The 17,500-nt window shown below is 43.4% G+C and overlaps 2 protein-coding genes across 6 annotated transcripts in view; both read right to left on the reverse strand.

Moving 5' to 3' along the window:
• Positions 1–11,010, reverse strand: part of LOC128689471 (ceramide synthase 5) — a 21,103-nt gene extending 10,093 nt beyond the window's left edge. For 2 of the 4 annotated variants that reach the window (XM_053777809.1, XM_053777808.1), the window contains exon 1: positions 10,802–11,003. The gene's annotated coding sequence lies outside the window, so the exon portion shown is untranslated. Of the gene's footprint in view, positions 1–10,801 lie in introns of all 4 variants that reach the window. The other 2 variants (XM_053777811.1, XM_053777810.2) reach the window with 2 other exon arrangements.
• Positions 1–17,500, reverse strand: part of LOC128689467 (F-box/LRR-repeat protein 2) — a 360,993-nt gene that overhangs the window by 225,017 nt on the left and 118,476 nt on the right. The window lies entirely within an intron of this gene.

Genomic DNA, 17,500 nt, shown 5'->3' on the forward strand with positions numbered 1-17,500 from the left:
CTAAGAGTAAGTAGATACCTTCTGGGTTTTAGGCAACAGGTCGTGGATCATATCCTGGGGAGAGGATTAAAGGACCCCAATAGAAATAAGACAGACAGTCCTTGATAACATTCTGAACTGACTTGGATTATCCTTTGTTACTAACCCTCGAGGTTAATAGTCTGAATAAAATCATCATCTACATACTTTTTCTGTGGCCAATGAGTTTCCGCTAACTGTGGTGTTCTGGGGACTTTGTCTATCTTATTCTGGGTTATGTTGTCGTCTGTTCTCTGCTCACTGCCTTGCATCTTTACCTCCGTCTCTTCAGCCGTCTTGTCTATCTGTTCCCACTACCATCAGTCATCTTGTCTATCTGCTCCCACTATCATCAGTAATCTTGTGTATCTGTTCCCACTACCATCAGTCATCTTGTGTATCTGTTCCCACTATCATCAGTCATCTTGTGTATCTGTTCCCACTACCATCAGTCATCTTGTGTATCTGTTCCCACTATCATCAGTCATCTTGTGTATCTGTTCCCACTACCATCAGTCATCTTGTCTATCTGCTCCCACTATCATCAGTAATCTTGTGTATCTGTTCCCACTATCATCAGTCATCTTGTGTATCTGTTCCCACTATCATCAATAATCTTGTGTATCTGTTCCCACTATCATCAGTAATCTTGTGTATCTGTTCCCACTATCATCAGTAATCTTGTGTATCTGTTCCCACTATCATCAGTAATCTTGTGTATCTGTTCCCACTATCATCAGTAATCTTGTGTATCTTCTTCCACTACTATCCTCAGTCGTCTTGTAAATGTTTCTATCTTCAGAAGTCTTGTGCATGTTTCTACTACTACTATTTTCAGTAGTCTTGTACATGTGTTTACTACTATCTTCAGTAGTCTTGTGCATGTGTCTACTACTGCCATCTTCAGTAGTCTTATGCACGTGTCTACTACTACTATCTTCAGTAGTCTTGTACATGTGTCTACTACTGCCATCTTCAGTAGTCTTATGCACGTGTCTACTACTACTATCTTCAGTAGTCTTGTGCATGTGTCTACTACTGCTATCTTCAGTAGTCTTATGCACGTGTCTACTACTATCTTCAGTAGTCTTGTACATGTGTCTACTACTGCTATCTTCAGTAGTCTTATGCACGTATCTACTACTACTATCTTCAGTAGTCTTGTGCATGTGTCTACTACTACTATCTTCAGTAGTCTTGTACATGTGTCTACTACTACTATCTTCAGTAGTCTTATGCACGTGTCTACTACTACTATCTTCAGTAGTCTTGTGCATGTGTCTACTACTGCTATCTTCAGTAGTCTTATGCACGTGTCTACTACTACTATCTTCAGTAGTCTTGTGCATGTGTCTACTACTACTATCTTCAGTAGTCTTGTACATGTGTCTACTACTACTATCTTCAGTAGTCTTGTGCATGTGTCTACTACTACTATCTTCAGTAGTCTTGTACATGTGTCTACTACTACTATCTTCAGTAGTATTGTACATGTGTCTACTACTACTATCTTCAGTAGTCTTGTACATGTGTCTACTACTACTATCTTCAGTAGTCTTGTGCATGTGTCTACTACTACTATCTTCAGTAGTCTTGTACATGTGTCTACTACTACTATCTTCAGTAGTCTTGTACATGTGTCTACTACTACTATCTTCAGTAGTCTTGTGCATGTGTCTACTACTACTATTTTCAGTAGTCTTGTGCTTCAGTTTCAAATCCAACTCCAACCAGGTTCTGGTCTCTCAATGTTTTTTCCCACTCGTACATTTCTTTGAGAGGGGCCCTTGCACGTCCCGTCTTAAATACAATCTACCCAACATTCTCCAGGCTATATACGCTCATGTACTCTTTACCCAGGTAGATCTGTTTGTAACTTGACAAAGCCCACTGTGTGGGCGAAATGTAGTCATAAAGGATCGTACTGAATTTGTGTTCCATCGTGTCGGTATTTTATACCTTTCATCTCCCTCGGAATACCACAAAGCACAGTTTAATGTATGGAAGACTTGAGGTCATGGCTCTACGCTCCACTCTTCCAGACAAGTCCTTACAGCCCCGCCTCTCCCTAAGGCCGGGTCGCTATACACTCCAGACTTGTTTAACAATTATTAAGTCATAATAACCAGATTACAAACAAATCATAGTCCCGAGAGAGAGGATACAGTGATGGACCATAGTCTCGAGAGAGAGGACAATGAGGTCTGGCCTCCTCTTTAACCTCCATGAGTGAGGGGAGACAGGAGGGTAGTGATACAGGAGGTAGAGTAAGGGGAGACAGGAGGGTAGTGATACAGGACGTAGAGTGAGGCGAGACAGGGTAGTGATACAGCAGGTAGAGTGAGGGGAGACAGGAGGGTAGTGATACAGCAGGTAGAGTGAGGGGAGATAGGAGGGTAGTGATACAGCAGGTAGAGTGAGGGGAGACAGGAGGGTAGTGATACAGCAGGTAGAGTGAGGGGAGATAGGAGGGTAGTGATACAGCAGGTAGAGTGAGGGGAGACAGGAGGGTAGTGATACAGGAGGTAGAGTGAGGGGAGACAGGAGGGTAGAGTTAGGGGAGACAGGAGGGTAGTGATACAGGAGGGTAGAGTGAGGGGGAGACAGGAGGGTAGTGATACAGGAGGTAGAGTGAGGGGAGACAGGAGGGTAGTGATACAGGAGGTAGAGTGAGGGGAGACAGGAGGGTAGTGATACAGGAGGTAGAGTGAGGGGAGACAGGAGGGTAGTGATACAGGAGGTAGAGTGAGGGGAGACAGGAGGGTAGTGATACAGGAGGTAGAGTGAGGGGAGACAGGAGGGTAGAGTGAGGGGAGACAGGAGGGTAGTGATACAGGAGGTAGAGTGAGGGGAGACAGGAGGGTAGTGATACAGGAGGTAGAGTGAGGGGAGACAGGAGGGTAGTGATACAGCAGGTAGAGTGAGGGGAAACAGGAGGGTAGTGATACAGCAGGTAGAGTGAGGGGAGACAGGAGGGTAGTGATACAGGAGGGTAGAGTTAGGGGAGACAGGAGGGTAGTGATACAGGAGGGTAGAGTGAGGGGAGACAGGAGGGTAGAGTGAGGGGAGACAGGAGGGTAGAGTGAGGGGAGACAGAAGGGTAGAGTGAGGGGAGACAGGAGGGTAGTGATACAGGAGGTAGAGTGAGGGGAGACAGGAGGGTAGTGATACAGCAGGTAGAGTGAGGGGAGACAGGAGGGTAGAGTGAGGGGAGACAGGAGGGTAGAGTGAGGGGAGACAGGAGGGTAGTGATACAGGAGGTAGAGTGAGGGGAGACAGGAGGGTAGAGTGAGGAGACAGAGGGGTAGAGTGAGGGGAGACAGGAGGGTAGAGTTAGGGGAGACATGAGGGTAGAGTGATACAGCAGGTAGAGTGAGGGGAGACAGGAGGGTAGTGATACAGGAGGTACAGTGAGGGGAGACAGGAGGGTAGAGTGAGGGGAGGATAGAGTGATACAGGAGGTCGAGTGAGGGGAGACAGGAGGGTAGAGTGATACAGGAGGTAGAGTGAGGGGACACATTCGGGGGGAGGAGAGGGTAGAGGGGAACAATCACACCAACTGTACTCACGCCTCAACACACACCACACAGTCCAGGACATCGATCCCTCGGGGGTTACTGAATTCCAAATCACCCACTGTACTGTGCACAACGTTGACCCACCTGCTGTATTCCCAACAACGTTGACCCACCTGCTGTATTCCCTACAACGTTGACCCACCTGCTGTATTCCCTACAACGTTGACCCACCTGCTGTATTCCCTACAACGTTGACCCACCTGCTGTATTCCCAACAACGTTGACCCACCTGCTGTATTCCCTACAACGTTGACCCACCTGCTATATTCCCTACAACGTTGAACCACCTGCTGTATTCCCTACAACATTGACCCACTTGCTGTATTCCCTACAACGTTGACCCACCTGCTGTATTCTCTACAACGTTGACCCACCTGCTGTATTCCCTACAACGTTGACCCACCTGCTGTATTCCCTACAACGTTGACCCACCTGCTGTATTCCCTACAACGTTGACCCACCTGCTGTATTCCCTACAACGTTGACCCACCTGCTGTATTCCCTACAACGTTGACCCACCTGCTGTATTCCCTACAACGTTGACCCACCTGCTGTATTCCCTACAACGTTGACCCACCTGCTGTATTCCCTACAACGTTGACCCACCTGCTGTATTCCCTACAACGTTGACCCACCTGCTGTATTCCCTACAACGTTAACCCACCTGCTGTATTCCCTACAACGTTGAACCACCTGCTGTATTCCCAACAACGTTGACCCACTTGCTGTATTCCCTACAACGTTGACCCACCTGCTGTATTCCCTACAACGTTGACCCACCTGCTGTATTCCCTACAACGTTGACCCACCTGCTGTATTCCCTACAACGTTGACCCACCTGCTGTATTCCCTACAACGTTGACCCACCTGCTGTATTCCCTACAACGTTGACCCATCTGCTGTATTCCCTACATCGTTGACCCACCTGCTGTATTCCCTACAACGTTGACCCATCTGCTGTATTCCCTACATCGTTGACCCACCTGCTGTATTCCCTACAACGTTGACCCACCTGCTGTATTCCCTACAACGTTGACCCACCTGCTGTATTCCACACAACGTTGACCCACCTGCTGTATTCCCTACAACGTTAACCCACCTGCTGTATTCCCTACAACGTTGAACCACCTGCTGTATTCCCAACAACGTTGACCCACTTGCTGTATTCCCTACAACGTTGACCCACCTGCTGTATTCCCTACAACGTTGACCCACCTGCTGTATTCCCTACAACGTTGACCCACCTGCTGTATTCCCTACAACGTTGACCCACCTGCTGTATTCCCTACAACGTTGACCCATCTGCTGTATTCCCTACATCGTTGACCCACCTGCTGTATTCCCTACAACGTTGACCCACCTGCTGTATTCCCTACAACGTTGACCCACCTGCTGTATTCCACACAACGTTGACCCACCTGCTGTATTCCCTACAACGTTGACCCACCTGCTGTATTCCCTACAACGTTGACCCACCTGCTGTATTCCCTACAACGTTGACCCACCTGCTGTATTCCCAACAACGTTGACCCACCTGCTGTATTCCCTACAACGTTGACCCACCTGCTGTATTCCCTACAACGTTGACCCACTGCTGTATTCCCTACAACGTTGACCCACCTACTGTATTCCCAACAACTTTGACCCACCTGCTGTATTCCCTACAACGTTGACCCACCTGCTGTATTCCCTACAACGTTGACCCACCTGCTGTATTCCCTACAACGTTGACCCACCTGATGTATTCCCTACAACGTTGACCCACCTGCTGTATTCCCTACAACGTTGACCCACCTGCTGTGTTCTCTACAACGTTGACCCACCTGCTGTATTCCCTACAACGTTGACCCACTTGCTGTGTTCTCTACAACGTTGACCCACCTGCTGTATTCCCTACAACGTTGACCCACCTGCTGTATTCCCTACAACGTTGACCCACCTGCTGTATTCCCTACAACGTTGACCCACCTGCTGTATCCCCTACAACGTTGACCCACCTGCTGTATTCCCTACAACGTTGACCCACCTGGTGTATTCCCTACAACGTTGACCCACCTGCTGTATTCCCTACGTTAACCCACCTGCTGTATTCCTTACAACGATGACCCATCTGTATTCCCTACAATGTTGACCCACCTGCTGTATTCCCAACAACGTTGACCCACCTGCTGTATTCCCAACAACGTTGACCCACCTGCTGTATTCCCTACAACGTTGACCCACCTGATGTATTCCCTACAACGTTGACCCACCTGCTGTATTCCCAACAACGTTGACCTACCTGCTGGATTCCCTACAACGTTGACCCACCTGATGTATTCCCTACAACGTTGACCCCCCTGCTGTATTCCCAACAACGTTGACCCACCTGCTGTATTCCCTACAACGTTGACCCACCTGATGTATTCCCTACAACGTTGACCCACCTGCTGTATTCCCTACAACGTTGACCCACCTGCTGTATTCCCTACAACGTTGACCCACCTGCTGTATTCCCAACAACGTTGACCCACCTGCTGTATTCCCTACAACGTTGACCCACCTGCTGTATTCCCTACAACGTTGACCCATCTGCTGTATTCCCTACATCCTTGACCCACCTGCTGTATTCCCTACAACGTTGACCCACCTGCTGTATTCCCTACAACGTTGACCCACCTGCTGTATTCCCTACAACGTTGACCCACCTGCTGTATTCCCTACAACGTTGACCCACCTGATGTATTCCCTACAACGTTGACCCACCTGCTGTATTCCCTACAACGTTGATCCACCTGCTGTATTCCCAACAACGTTGACCCACCTGCTGTATTCCCTACAACGTTGACCCACCTGCTGTATTCCCTACAACGTTGACCCATCTGCTGTATTCCCTACATCGTTGACCCACCTCCTGTATTCCCTACAACGTTGACCCACCTGCTGTATTCCCTACAACGTTGACCCACCTGCTGTATTCCCAACAACGTTGACCCACCTGCTGTATTCCCTACAACGTTGACCCACCTGCTGTATTCCCTACAACGTTGACCCACCTGATGTATTCCCTACAACGTTGACCCACCTGCTGTATTCCCTACAACGTTGACCCACCTGATGTATTCCCTACAACGTTGACCCACCTGCTGTATTCTCTACAACGTTGACCCACCTGCTGTATTCCCAACAACGTTGGCCCACCTGCTGTATTCCCTACAACGTTGACCCACCTGATGCATTCCCTATAACGTTGACCCACCTGCTGTATTAACTACAACGTTGACCCACCTGCTGTATTCCCTATAACGTTGACCCACCTGATGTATTCCCTACAACGTTGACCCACCTGCTGCATTCCCTACAACGTTGACCCACCTGATGTATTCCCTACAACGTTGACCCACCTGCTGTATTCCCTACAACGTTGACCCACCTGATGTATTCCCTACAACGTTGACCCACCTGCTGTATTCTCTACAACGTTGACCCACCTGCTGTATTCCCAACAACGTTGGCCCACCTGCTGTATTCCCTACAACGTTGACCCACCTGATGCATTCCCTATAACGTTGACCCACCTGCTGTATTAACTACAACGTTGACCCACCTGCTGTATTCCCTATAACGTTGACCCACCTGATGTATTCCCTACAACGTTGACCCACCTGCTGCATTCCCTACAACGTTGACCCACCTGATGCATTCCCTACAGCAGAAACTCGCCCATAAATAGAGGGCGAGTTTCAACCGGGGGATTGCAGTTTGAACTGGACCAATGAAGATGTGACAGAAGTGACCGGGTATCCCCGGCCAGGCCACGCTGAATGTAGAAACATTCATGGTCGTATTTCGTGTGTTAGGCACTGACAATCGCCAGGGACACTAACGACACTCTTCTTGCCGTGAATAATTACGGACTATTATCGAGGTGACAGTCGTCAAAAGACGTTTGATATGGCAAGCAGACGACGGAAGTGAAGACGTCACTAGGCATCTCAAGCCATCGGCTTCTCTTTGACGTTGTAACGTCACCGGCACCGGCTACAATGAGCCAGGTAAGTCACTATTTTACCTGACATCCTGCTCATTATCACTGCAGGGCCTAGGGTCGATGTTAGGTGACTAGGACTAACCATTCGAGGCCATAACGGGCAGATCAAAACACAGGTAAGGGTCGCCCATGACTTCCAGGCGGTATACCTGATATACCGATAATATAAGTCAGAAGGTGTGTATCAACCCTAGTTATAATCACTTTCTTCCTAGCCCTGGTGGGTACCAGGAAGCTCAAAACACCTGTATTCCCTATAACGTTGTATTCCCTACAACGTTGTATTCCCTACAATGCTGTATTCCATATAACGTTGTATTCCCTACAACGTTGTATTCCCTATAACGTTGTATTCCCTATAACGTTGTATTCCCTACAACGTTGTATTCCCTACAATGCTGTATTCCATATAACGTTGTATTCCCTACAACGTTGTATTCCCTATAACGTTGTATTCAATATAACGTTGTATTCCCTAGAACGTTGTATTCCCTAGAACGTTGTATTCCCTACAACGTTGTATTCCCTACAACGTTGTATTCCCTACAACGTTGTATTCCCTATAACGTTGCATTCCCTACAATGTTGCATTCCCTACAACGCTGTATTCCCTACAACGTTGTATTCCCTACAACGCTGTATTCCCTAAAACGTTGTATTCCCTACAACGTTGTATTCCCTACAACGTTGTATTCCTTATAACGTTGTATGCTCTACAATGTTGTATTCCTTACAACGTTGTATTCCCTACAACGTTGTATTCCCTACAACGTTGTATTCCCTACAACGTTGTATTCCCTACAATGCTGTATTCCCTACAACGCTGTATTCCTTACAACGCTGTATTCCTTACAACGCTGTATTCCTTACAACGCTGTATTCCTTACAACGCTGTATTCTCTACAACGTTGTATTCCCTACAACGTTGTATTCCCTACAACGTTGTATTCCCTACAACGTTGTATTCCCTACAACGTTGTATTCTTTACGTTGTATTCCCTACAACGTTGTATTCCCTACAATGTTGTATTCCCTACAATGTTGTATTCCCTACAATGTTGTATTCCTTACAACGTTGTATTCCCTACTACATTGTATTCCCTACAACACTGTATTCCCTACAACACTGTATTCCCTACAACACTGTATTCCCTACAACACTGTATTCCTTTACAACATTCAACTTCCCGCTATATTCCCTACAATGTTGATCCACCCATTGTATTCCCTACAACGGTGACCAAACCACTGTATTCCCTACAACGTTGAACCTCCCGCTGCGTTCCCTACAACGCTGACCCACCCATTGTATTCCCCATAACGTTGAACCTCCCGCTGTATTCCCTACAACGCTGACCCACCCATTGTATTCCCTACAACGTTGAACCTTCCGCTACGTTCCCTACAACGCTGACCCACCCATTGTATTCCCTACAACGTTGAACCTTCCGCTACGTTCCCTACAACGCTGACCCACCCCATTGTATTCCCTACAACGTTGAACCTTCCGCTACGTTCCCTACAACGCTGACCCACCCATTGTATTCCCTACAACGTTGAACCTCCCGCTGCGTTCCGTACAAGTGAAACACACATCTCTGAGCATTGCCCTGCAGCGCTGCTGAGGGGCACCTTACAGTGTAACGTTATCACCTTACACATCAGTGGTTATCTTGTGTCCAAGATAACGTAGTTCAGTGATCTCTGTACCAACAAGTGTACTCTAGTCAGATATCCTCTATATTACTTAACCTCTATATTCCTTAAGTGGTGCTACCACCAATGCCAGTGGAGCTACCACCGTTGCCAGTGGTGCTACCACCGTTACCAGTGGTGCTACCACCATTGCCAGTGGTGCTACCACCATTGCCAGTGGTGCTACCACCATTACCAGTGGTGCTACCACCGTTACCAGTGGTGCTACCACCATTGCCAGTGGTGCTACCACCATTGCCAGTGGTGCTACCATTACCAGTGGTGTTACCACCATTGCCAGTGGTGCTACCACCGTTACCAGTGGTGCTACTACCGTTGCCAGTGTTCTATTTACATGGAAACGTTCAACTACACTCTCACCCACCTATACTAATCACTACACGCCACCACATCACTACACACCACCACACATCACAACACACCACCACACATCACTACACACCACCACCACACATTACTACACACCACCACACATTACGACACACCACCACAAAACACTACATACCACCACACCTTACTACACACCACCATACATCACAACACACCACCATACATCACAACACACCACCACACATCTATACACACCACCACACATCTATACACACTACCACATCTCTTCACACCACCACTACTACACAGCCACACATCTTTACACACGACCACACATCACCACACCACTACATACCACCACACATCTCTACACACCACCACACATCACTTCACCCCACCACCACTACTACGCATCACACATCTCTACACATCACCACCACTACTACTGACTGACATAACATGTTTACAACATGGTGAAGCACTGACACTGCATGTTTACAACATGGTGAAGCACTGACACTGCATGTTTACAACATGGTGAAGCACTGACACTACCACATGTTTACATGATGAAGCACTGACACTACCACATGTTTACATGAGGAAGCACTGACACTACCACATGTTTACATGAGGAAGCACTGACACTACCACATGTTTACATGATGAAGCACTGACACTACCACATGTTTACATGATGAAGCACTGACACTACCACATGTTTACATGATGAAGCACTGGCACTACCACATGTTTACATGAAGCACTGACACTACCACATGTTTACATGAAGCACTGACACTACCACATGTTTACATGATGAAGCACTGACACTACCACATGTTTACATGAAGCACTGGCACTACCACATGTTTACATGATGAAGCACTGACACTACCACATGTTTACAACATTGTGAAGCACTAACGACACCAACACATGTTAACATTAAGTCGTACACACATGCTCCTCCAGCATGCCCCAACACTTCACTTATAATCTTAAATTTAGGACAATCGTGATATATTAAATTGTGATAAAACCAATTGCACAAAATATGAATAGAATAAGACCAACGAGGCATACTGTAGATGCCTAGTTAAGCCGTGGTCACGAGTTAGAGACGTACACTTAAAGAACTTTTGATATATCCTCTGGAGATAAACAATGCGTTTCCTTTGGTATACCCCTCCAGGTATACCTTGTAGGCCTATAGCAAGGCACTGTCCTGGCAGTTAGCGTACAAGAGTGAAGCAGCTCACTCACCACTGCCACACCTCAACTGCTGGGGCGGGAGCAGCCGTGCCGCTCCCACCAACTGTCTACTCTGATATGACGTTTCTCAGCCACCCACCCATATCCCTCAACCCCCCCAACCTCACCCCTCCTCCCACGTTTTCCCTTGTGAGGGACAGACCAACCTGAGAGACTGGCAATTCTGAAGTGATGATAACTCCACTCTGCTAAAACAAAACCTAGGAATTTTCCGTAGCTACCGAATTCACAGTGTATTTTTTGACAAAACCCTCCTGGCATTGCTGAAGCATCCCAGCTCAGCAACAGATTTCGTTACCTGAAAAGTAAAATCCATCTTGTGCCACAGACTATGAGAAGGATATATAGTGGTTGTTCATATACTACCATACAGAGCACGAAAATTATAATCAATTTTGATTCATAATATAAAGGCGTTTAAGTCAAAAGGAACGATCAGGACCCACAGAGGCACCTTAGCAATCTCTATGAGATGGTCATGTGAGAGTCCTATGTTCAATCACCTGTCCTAAATTTTACTATAACTGACTTCTCAAAAACGATTTTCAGGAGTTTTCTCAATATGCGTTATTTAAGTTTAATTGGGTTAGAATGTCATTTGTAAGAAAAAATTAACGTATATCACACCATAGTCATTAAAAATAATAATATACAAGAACGATAGTGATTTTTGAAGCGCGAAGAGAAAACGGAGCCAGTGAGCGTACAAGAACATAAGCAGTTATAAATGTTAGGGTGAGACCAACAAACTGTAGAAAAGGACACTTCACACCATCACACTTACGTACAGTTCAAGACACGAGCGGCTTCGTTATGAGGACTGATGAAAACTTTCGTGGAGAAACATTTCCTTTAATGAAGGTCCTGAACTGTACACAAACGTCTTCTTCCACAATCACTTTCATTCCCGTGTCACAGTCACACATCTAAGCTGCAATAAAATACCGACTTTGATTATGAGGATGAGCTGGTGCAATATATAATCACAAGAGTACCGTTTTCCACAACCAACAGCCATGGACAAAACGGACGACCAGAACTGTAGCTGCGGTTAAGAGTAAAAACTCCGACCAACGATGTTACCAACAATCTATAGATCTAATGCGCTTAGAAGGTACCAAATCGGAAAATATGGAAATCCCCACTAGAGACTGGAAGGTACAGATCTGCTAAAGATGCAGAGTCTACAAGTTCATTCACCTGAACACCAGAATGTTCAGAAATCCAGCAGAAGACGATGTCTTTGTGCATGCTGAAGAGGCGACACTGTCAGTGTCAGGAAAGAGAAGATATGACACGTGAGTTATCAAAGCTCTCTCTCTCAGAAGGGGTGACGGAAGTTTTACACGGGAAGAGGAGACTACGGAACTTGGGTTGAAGCAGAACTAATATTTTTATTTGAGAGATTTTGGAGGCTTTTTTTTCGGGGGGAGAGGGGGTGGCTTCAGTCCCCTTTACCCCCATCCCTTGATACAGCCAGTGGATCTTAAGTAATCAAAGGTCCAGTTCCTGGACCCATTGATTGCCTCTGCAATTATCTGTCTACTTCCCACAATAATGGTACGGGGTACAGAATTAAAGTGCGCAACTCAACTGAAGAGCTGATAACAGACAAATGGTTTAATAATACCTTGCTGTAACCACAGGTACCTGTTTCATCTACTAGTTCAAGTCTCACAACTGATCGTACAAGTCTCTTAAGTGACCAAGTCAAAAAACGATAACGACAAAAAAGAAACAAGACAAAAAAGAAACATTGGTAGACTGAGAGCATAATAAAGAAGCAGTCAGAGAAGCAATGTGTATAACACCAACAAGTTCACATAACTACCATCAAAATATTGTCATTCTCTAATAAGTATTTCCGTGACACGCTATCAAGGAAGGCAGCCACTTACCACGCACCTCTCAGGGATTTCTAACTGAAAATGCTCCAACATTTGGAGAGAGAAACCTGAAGACAATATATTTATAAAATGCTACAGTGTCTAGTTATTCAGTGTTGTATACGAAAGGACGCTAATATTAAGAAAAGATCGCCAACATCAAATTACAACACTCAGAATACTATTTTGTAAGTCAATATATCAAGTGCGGCGGCGGCGGCGGCTACCAGAACTAAGATACGCATACTACAGTGTTGATCTGTTACGTTAACAAAGCACTACAACCTTTTCGTTTATCGGCATTGTAACATGTTTTATTTAAGCATATTCCTTTTCTAACGTTATATAAAAAATTTCCACTATCAATGCCCCCTCGCTACTGTCGTGACTAACTCTCATATTACATAAGCCAAAATCACAACGCAAGTAAAACTTTTCCAAATCATCCCAAGCCATCGGTCAGAAGTGTGAGTACACTTTAGACAGAAGCAGAAACGTTCCCAACATTTATGCCGAAAGATATGTTGAGACCTTAGGCAAATACCCCGCGGGGGCGATGACCTCCGGAACATCCTCCAGGTAGATGGACTGATTACCTCAAACTCCTGATCTCCACCATTCTTCTTTGTACGGGACTAAGGAAGCCATTGCGTGACGAAACGTTTCCACAATAAAGATACCCATGTTACACACATGTGTGTAATTTATCAGACTCCAGGTAATTATCCGACGACTAATGCCAACCCTACAAGACCCTCTTAGTCCCTAGGCATAAACCACAGTTACGGTGACCTAGCGCCGGGGAATCTTCAAAGAACAAACACCACAATATAAGGAAAATCAAATCCGGAATTCGATCAAAACCAGAGGAAAGAGAGTGGAAGTTCCACAACGGCTAAGACAACACAGGCGACATCAAGAGAGAGGATATAAGAACAGGTATCGCAGTTTCAAGCCATATTCAACAGTCATTGCAAGGTAAGGGTAGTAACTGCAATACAAACCTTACCTTAGGATATGCTACCATGGATAACTGAAGTGTAACGAACACTCGTCAACGATGCTCAGTAACTCTCACATGGAGACAGAAACTCGGAAGATTAATTGGTCTGTATATTTCGAAATATACAGACCAATTAATCTTCTGGGTTTTTGTTTCCATATAGGTTATTAATGAAAATATGCTACCCTGTAGAGATCTTCTGTAATTGTGAACAGTGTGTAAAATCTAGCTCCGGTATGCCTGCAGATGCTGCGAGGGAACATGTGAAAGACACCAGTCAGGAGAGACTTTCATTCCCTGACGTATAAACACCTCCACCATATCTGTGTTCACAGTCATTTATAAGAAAACAAATTTAAACAAAAAAAGAAAGTTTCCCACCGGTTTGACAGAAAAGCATGTAGAAAAGCAAAATTAAAAAAAAAAAAAACTACTCAAACATTGCCACTAGTCCACTATCGACCGTTTTTTTTTTTTTCTTTTTACCAAATTTCAAGCCGTGTCAGAAAATGTTCGCTCGAAATAGTGATACGTTCCCCGCTGCCAGATGTAAGTCACCTTATTTTTATTGGTATACGTTAACTTAACCAAGAATGACAAATATGAAAATTCTCGGTCCATTTTGAGGCCAGAGAAATGGATGAAGAGCAAGTCGTGTGATAGTGGGCATGGGTGCAGCAACCAGGATAACTTGACCCAGCCTGGGTAATCACTACAGCGTGTGCATTGCCAACACTGTAGTAATAAGAGGCAGTGACAACACTGTAGTGGTTATAGAGATAACAGCATCATACGTTCTCCTGCCTCCCCCTCTCGGCCTCATCTGATAGTGGTTATTACAATCAACACACAATCCTCCCTCATACACTGACTCTTCCCAGTCCTTACTAAACCTTCACCCCCCCCCCCAACACACACACACCTACCTACCTTCGACAACTGGTAACTAATACATAAACTAAAATTACAAAGGTTTTACTAAAACTTCATATATCTTCGGTAAGACCTCATTTAAAATGCCGTTGCTCAGTTCTGATCTCTATATCACAGAGTGGACATAATGGCGGGTCATCATATGACAAAGGCCCGCGCGTCAGGAAACACCTGTCCTGTTTCCTGATAAACCTTACCTAACCTAAACACCCAACAAAGTGCTGGTGCACTCTGATATGGGAAAGAACAGACACGCTGGGCCCTAGGAGCATATATATATATATATATATATATATATATATATATATATATATATATATATATATATATATATATATATATATATATATATATATATATATATATATATATGAATGTATATATATATATATGTATATATATGTATGTATATATATATATATATATATATATATATATATATATATATATATATATATATATATATTATATATATATATATATATGTATATATATATATATGTGTATATATATATATATGTATATATATGTATATATATATATATATATATGTATATATATATATATATATATGTATATATATATATATGTATATATATATATATATATATATATGTATATATATATATATATATGTATATATATATGTATATATATATATATATATATATATATATGGATATATATATATATATATATATAATATATATATATATATATATATATATATATATATATATATATATATATATATATATATATATGTATATATATATATGTATATATGTAAATATATATATATATGTATATATATATGTATATATATATGTATATATATGTATATATATATAATGTATATATTATATATGTATATATATATACATATATATATATATGTATATATATATATATATATGTATATATATAATGTATATATTATATTATATATATAATGTATTATATTATATATATAATGTATATATTATATTTTATAAAACTGGGTTGCTTAAATGTGCGTGGATGTAGTGCGGATGACAAGAAACAGATGATTGCTGATGTTATGAATGAAAAGAAGTTGGATGTCCTGGCCCTAAGCGAAACAAAGCTGAAGGGGGTAGGAGAGTTTCAGTGGGGGGAAATAAATGGGATTAAATCTGGAGTATCTGAGAGAGTTAGAGCAAAGGAAGGGGTAGCAGTAATGTTAAATGATCAGTTATGGAAGGAGAAAAGAGAATATGAGTGTGTAAATTCAAGAATTATGTGGATTAAAGTAAAGGTTGGATGCGAGAAGTGGGTCATAATAAGCGTGTATGCACCTGGAGAAGAGAGGAATGAAGAGGAGAGAGAGAGATTTTGGGAGATGTTAAGTGAATGTATAGGAGCCTTTGAACCAAGTGAGAGAGTAATTGTGGTAGGGGACCTGAATGCTAAAGTAGGAGAAACTTTTAGAGAGGGTGTGGTAGGTAAGTTTGGGGTGCCAGGTGTAAATGATAATGGGAGCCCTTTGATTGAACTTTGTATAGAAAGGGGTTTAGTTATAGGTAATACATATTTTAAGAAAAAGAGGATAAATAAGTATACAAGATATGATGTAGGGCGAAATGACAGTAGTTTGTTGGATTATGTATTGGTAGATAAAAGACTGCTGAGTAGACTTCAGGATGTACATGTTTATAGAGGGGCCACAGATATATCAGATCACTTTCTAGTTGTAGCTACACTGAGAGTAAAAGGTAGATGGGATACAAGGAGAATAGAAGCATCAGGGAAGAGAGAGGTGAAGGTTTATAAACTAAAAGAGGAGGCAGTTAGGGTAAGATATAAACAGCTATTGGAGGATAGATGGGCAAATGAGAGCATAGGCAATGGGGTCGAAGAGGTATGGGGTAGGTTTAAAAATGTAGTGTTAGAGTGTTCAGCAGAAGTTTGTGGTTACAGGAAAGTGGGTGCAGGAGGGAAGAGGAGCGATTGGTGGAATGATGATGTAAAGAGAGTAGTAAGGGAGAAAAAGTTAGCATATGAGAAGTTTTTACAAAGTAGAAGTGATGCAAGGAGGGAAGAGTATATGGAGAAAAAGAGAGGTTAAGAGAGTGGTGAAGCAATGTAAAAAGAGAGCAAATGAGAGAGTGGGTGAGATGTTATCAACAAATTTTGTTGAAAATAAGAAAAAGTTTTGGAGTGAGATTAACAAGTTAAGAAAGCCTAGAGAACAAATGGATTTGTCAGTTAAAAATAGGAGAGGAGAGTTATTAAATGGAGAGTTAGAGGTATTGGGAAGATGGAGGGAATATTTTGAGGAATTGTTAAATGTTGATGAAGATAGGGAAGCTGTGATTTCGTGTATAGGGCAAGGAGGAATAACATCTTGTAGGAGTGAGGAAGAGCCAGTTGTGAGTGTGGGGGAAGTTCGTGAGGCAGTACGTAAAATGAAAGGGGGTAAGGCAGCCGGAATTGATGGGATAAAGATAGAAATGTTAAAAGCAGGTGGGGATATAGTTTTGGAGTGGTTGGTGCAATTATTTAATAAATGTATGGAAGAGGGTAAGGTACCTAGGGATTGGCAGAGAGCATGCATAGTTCCTTTGTATAAAGGCAAAGGGGATAAAAGAGAGTGCAAAAATTATAGGGGGATAAGTCTGTTGAGGGTACCTGGTAAAGTGTATGGTAGAGTTATAATTGAAAGAATTAAGAGTAAGACGGAGAATAGGATAGCAGATGAACAAGGAGGCTT

Source organism: Cherax quadricarinatus, chromosome 18 (assembly GCF_038502225.1).
Source record: "Cherax quadricarinatus isolate ZL_2023a chromosome 18, ASM3850222v1, whole genome shotgun sequence".
Classification (NCBI taxonomy): domain Eukaryota; kingdom Metazoa; phylum Arthropoda; class Malacostraca; order Decapoda; family Parastacidae; genus Cherax; species Cherax quadricarinatus.